The sequence below is a fragment of the Punica granatum genome, chromosome 6, assembly GCF_007655135.1.
Source record: "Punica granatum isolate Tunisia-2019 chromosome 6, ASM765513v2, whole genome shotgun sequence".
Taxonomy (NCBI): Eukaryota; Viridiplantae; Streptophyta; class Magnoliopsida; order Myrtales; family Lythraceae; genus Punica; species Punica granatum.
In genome coordinates this window covers 6,651,425-6,657,487 of record NC_045132.1, presented here as the reverse complement: position 1 = coordinate 6,657,487, position 6,063 = coordinate 6,651,425, and positions in this window count along the sequence as shown.

Below are 6,063 nucleotides of genomic sequence, written 5' to 3'. Positions count from 1 at the left end.
TTTCTTAAAGTGATTGTGTTTGGTTTTTCATACATCTTGAAATTAAAACCTCTTTTTTTTTCCCCGATTTCTTGAGGACTAACCGAGGAAAACCTCTTCGGCTTTACGTAACTTTGTTCCTCAGACCTTTTCATTGAAATCAAATCATTTTCTAGGCTTTGTCTATTTCTATTTCAAATCTTTTACAGGACTTACCGACATTAAATAGTTTTCATTGATCATCAAATATGTTCCTCAAGCCCACGGGGCATTCAGAGCGTTCTATGAGGCCAGCTGCCGAGACAAGGCCCAACTTGTGAAACCTTAAGCCCAGACAAGTCGCTACCAATGAAGGTGTGACATATTTTTTGAATGAAAAAATATGATGGGCAGCAGTGATGGAAATATTACCACCCTCACTACGCAATATTCAGACTCTTATGTCCAATCGCGAACATATTAGACGAACTGAACAATCAGTGCAAATACTGGCCCTATCAGCATAGCACCACCAGGAACATAACATAGTTCATAGAAGCCGGGAAGGGTGTGACGTATTACAGATCAAAGATTTAGTTCCATCTTCTAATCTTCAAATGTGAAACCTTTAATCTCACCCTCCCAGTGTATAAATTAGCTCAACTTTCTTTAGAATTACATAAAAATAATTAAATGGTATAAAATTCCGATCTCGTTAAAAACCTAATGATTTTTTGTTATGGTAAACATAATTTGTGAGAAAATCTGTTCACTTTTAATTGTCCTATAAATTATAGTTGCTTGATAAATATTTAACTCGTGTTTCAAGAATATGACCAAAAAAATCTACTTAATATATAGGTCCGATGGATGTATATTCATCATACATTAAATTTAATCTTTCTAACTTAAAATTTTATATTTTATATGTAGTAATCATAATACATCATAGAGTTTTTTTTTAATTGATTAACATATCTAATTTTTATTTCAAGGAGAAAGTAATTGGGTATTTCAATTTTCAGTTTGTTAAACCACTACTTTTCACTTTTATAATTAGTTAGGTATTGAAAACTCTTTTGGAGCCACAGATATTAATTTTTATATTTTGTAATTTGTCGAGTATAGTTATTCAATACACTTAACCAAATTTATATATTATTACACATACTCTTTTTTGTTAACGCATATTATAAATAATAGATAATGACCAGAATACTTAATCAAGCTCCGCCCTTTGTCCAATAAATTAAAATCATAAGCTCTCATTCACCAACTTTTTCTGTGTCACTAATATAACAAATTTAGCATAGTTCCCACGAAAAATAATACACCATGACCGCACTAAGGAAAGTGAAACATTGTCTTTTCCGAGCAGAGAAGAAAAATATTCGTTTTCTCCCCAATTTGGCAAGTTTTCATAAACTCCAAAAAGGAAGGAAAAAAGCACCTACACCAAATGTATGATCTAAAAATTGAAATGACTTACCAACAAAAGTGTTAGTTGAGTGGTAAGCAGCTCCTCCCGTAAGGAGGAGAATACAAGTTCGAACCCTAGGAAGCGCACTCGTTGGGAGGCAGAATAACTTTTAATACTCGATCTCCCGACTAGATTAGTCAGATCCCATTGGGCTCTGGATACCAGGGTACACACCGAAAAAATTGAAATGACTTTTGTAATTTTGATGTTAAAAAATTTAAAAGTCCTTAAAATACACAAAAAAAATAATCTACTTACATTAATTATGGTTAAAAAAAATTATAAACTTAACTATAAAAAAAATTTATCTAAAAAATATAAAAATTAGTGCCTTTATATGTAAATAAGGTACTTCAATAAAGCTAATTCGCGATGCATTTAATAAATATTTAATGTTTATTGTTGAATTGAAAATTTACAAATGTAACTTTTGATCCAATTACAAGTAATGGATTAAAAACAATTATCAAAATTACAAATGTAACTTTCTATTATTGAAAATTATCTCTTATGTCTTAGTGGTTTGAAATAAATTATTATAAAAAATAAGACAAAAATGTTTTCTTGGAATTGATATTCCAAAGTAATCGAAAGATTAAGATTTAAACTTGATTGTTGATTTGCACCTCTAAGATATCCCCATAACAAAAGTATAGCTTCAAATAACAAAGTTATTTTTGATATAATAAATAGAAAGATTAAAATGATAATAGACATAAAAAGGAAACATGAGGAAAATAAGCGATCAATAGGTACATACATTTGTTAGAATTCATTGCATATATCGTATCATGAATGATTTTGAGATTTCAATGAATAGAGTAGTTATAAAGTTGTTAAATTGGTATGAAAGATATAATAACTTCATGCAATTTTTATTGACTCTTCAATATTTTATCATGCAAGTTTGCCATGATATTTATTTAGAAATCACGAACTTAGTCAAAGATTAATTGAAACAATGATGAATGCATTCCACGAAGTATGGAAAGATTGAGAAATGCTAAAGTAGAAAATGGGAGTCAAGAAAGTGAAAGATTTACAAGTCAAGATAATGAAAGCTTAGATAACGATTGGTTTTAGGGAGGCGATGACCCCGAAGAGTAAATGAAAATGAGTTCTAATCAGACAATCAAACATTATATGAATCATTTAAATGTTCATATGTATGATCTAAACGAATGGATGAAATACGCAAAAGTGCTGAGAGAAAGAATAAATAATTTAGAAAGTCTATCAAAAATTCCAAAAATTTATCAAACGCCATTACTCAAAAGAGGTCAGGAGTTAAATACATATGAAGAACTGTTAAAAGCGAGTTATTTTACGTATTTATATTAATTGAAAATAAATCAAAATTAATAGAAAATGAGAGGAAAAGAATTTCTTCATTTATTAGCTAATAATTTTTTACTTAATTCCACATTTCAAATTTTGTTTATATTACCTGGGTTACAAAATGGTATCAGAGCCATGTTCACAAAAGTTTTGGTGGGAGAATGGAATGGATATTGTTAGATATTTTAATTTCAATAAGATAATGTAAAAATTGCAGTAACTAAAAATAAACTTAAGTGCTTTGAAAGTAGTTTGCTGGATAGCTGTAGTCCTGGTAGTAAGTTCTAAGGAGAGGCAGTGAGACCCGAGACCGCACAGCACCTAAAGGCACTAAAGGAACTACTTTTGGTCAAGGATATTTCCATATGAATGATTTTGGGTGCGCCATTTTTAACACAATCATATACTTGTCAAGCAACGACTAAAGGAATTAGTACTGATATTTTGGGAAAAACTCTATGTTTTGAATTCTTAGATCCTGTCAAAGAAAATGATATTTTAACTTTACAAAGTATTTCAATTTTTAAAACAATAAACTTGATCAAGGCAAAAGAAAATAATTTAAATTATCTAAATGAAGAATTAAAAGGAAAAAAGAATAGAGCAGCAACTTTCATAAAAGGAAATACAGAAAAAAGTAAAAATTTTGCAAGAAAAATTTGAAAAGAAAATATGATCATCAATACCAAATGCTTTTTGGCAACGTAAGCAGCATATAGTTTCTTTTACCTTATGAAAATGATTTTGACGAAAGAAATATTCCTACGAGAGCTAGACCAATCCAAATGAATGAACAATTTCTAAAATTTTGCATATAAGAGATTGATGAATTACCAAAAAAGGGATTAATACTAAAAAATAAATCTCCATGGAGTTGTGTGGCATTTTATGTGCGAAATCAAGCAGAAATTGAGAGAGGCGCTTCGAGATTAGTAATAAATTATAAACCTTTAAATGAGGAATTAAAGTGGATACGGCACCCCATACCTAATAAAAGAGATTTATTAAAAAAATTATATGAAGCGAAAGTTTTTTCTATGTTTAATATGAAATCAGGATTTTGGCAAGTGCAAATTGACGAAAACGATAAATATAAGACAACTTTTACTATACCTTTTGGACACCACAAATGGAATGTAATGTCATTTGGATTAAAGAATGTCCCTTCAGAATTTCAAAACATAATGAATGACATATTTAATCCGTACACGGAATATCAGAACATCTGAAAATAGCTGTATCAACCTTGATTTATGCAATCACTAAACATTTTGTCAGTGACCCACACCAGTTGCAAGAAAGATCCACAGAATTATTAACAAATCTAAGTCGTCCTAATTTACACAATATTAGGTGGTATAAAGATGTATTTTTGGCAAAAGTGTTTTTAAGAACTTACTATAATCATGATTTTTGGAAGGAAAAATTTATTTTCGGATTACCACCCTTATTTACAGAAAAAGGTAAGAGAACGTATGAGGGGAAAACATGGTGAAAATATACCCTATTCTGCTCTGACATATGGTGAAATAATAAATTATATCGTGAAATAAGGATTAATACTATGTACAAACTTAAAAATTAAAATCTAAAGTTTCTCAATATACTGATAGGTTTAAGAGAGAATTAGGATCATTTTGCTCACAATATGGTCTCACGAAAGGTGAATCTCTTCATTCTAAAGGTGTGAAAAAGTCTTTTTGAAAGGGATTTAGTAGAAAGTCTATAAAATCATGCAAAGAAGAATATCGAAAATATTCTTCAAAAAATAAGAAAAGATTTACAAAAAAACCTTTTAAAGGAAATAAATGAGAAATAATTTGCTATAAATGCAGAAAGAAAAGACATGTAAGTTCGAAATGTTTAATCAAAAAGAAGATTAGTAAAATTATGATGGACTAGGATTTAAAATAAAAAATATTATTGATACTTTCGAAAATGAATCTTCTAATTTCGAAGAAAGTAATTCAAGTGATTATGAATGTGTTTTCGGAATTCAAAATAGGGAAACGGATGATAGCACTTTTACAAAAAGGTGAAGTTTGTTTTTATAAGCAAACAATTAATTTGATTACGAAAGAAGAAAATGAGATTTTGGAAAAAAAAAAGAAGAAGAAATAGAAAGTCGAAGAGAAAAATTAGAAGCTTTAGTGAAATTTAGAAAAATGCTTCTAGAAAAGGAAGAAGACAAGCCAGAAAAAGAAATAGTCACGTATTATCTGAAACATATATTTGACCCATTTAAGCCAGAAAATAAACATGTTACGAATCAGGATTTACAAAAGGAGATAAATGAAATTAATGGACAAATTAGAGAATTATGACATGAAAACTTTGAAATAAAAAATCTTCTTACCACTTTAGACGGAGTTTCAAAAAATGTTCACGTTATAGACCATAAACCAAGCAAACACGAAGGAAAATAAGAAGGAAGAAAAGAAAGATACACAATACCTATACAAAAAGTGGCATATAATAGTAAAAGTAAAAATAAGCGGAGATTTTAACTTAGACACTTTAGCCTTTGAAAATATTACGAAAAAACTACCGAAAGAATTCATGGTGCGAATGGATTAAGATTAAAAATTAATTGTAAAATATCGAAAAGCCCACGTTTGTAAAGACGGATATTGTTTTAAAACAACTTTTATTTAGGTCAAGGATATTTCCATATGAATGATTTTGGGTACGCCATTTTTAACACAATTACATCCTTTTCAAACAACAACTAAAGGAATTAGTACTAATATTTTGGGAAAAACTCCTTCTTAGATCCTGTCAAAGAAAAATATATTTCAACTTTACAAAGTAGTTCAATTTTTAAAACGATAAACTTGATTAAGGCAGGAGAAAATCATTTAAATTATCTAAATGAAGAATTAAAAGGAAAAAGATTAGAGCAGCAACTTACAAAAAAGGAAATACAAGAATAAGTAAAAAATTTGCAGGAAAAATTTTGAAAAGCAAATATGCTCATCAATACCAAATGCTATTTGGCAACATAAGCAGCATACAGTTTTTTTTTTACCTTATGAAAAGGATTTTGACAAAAGAAATATTCCTACAAAACCTAGACAAATCCAAATGAATGAAGAATTGCTAAAATTTTGCATAAAAGATGTTGATGATTTACTAAAAAGGGATTAATACAAAAAAAGTAAATCTCCATGGTGTTGAGTGGTATTTTATATGCAAAATCAAGCGGAAATTGAGAGAGTTGCTCCAAGATTAGTAATAACTTATAAACCTTTAAATAAGGTATTAAAGTGGATACAGTACCTCATACC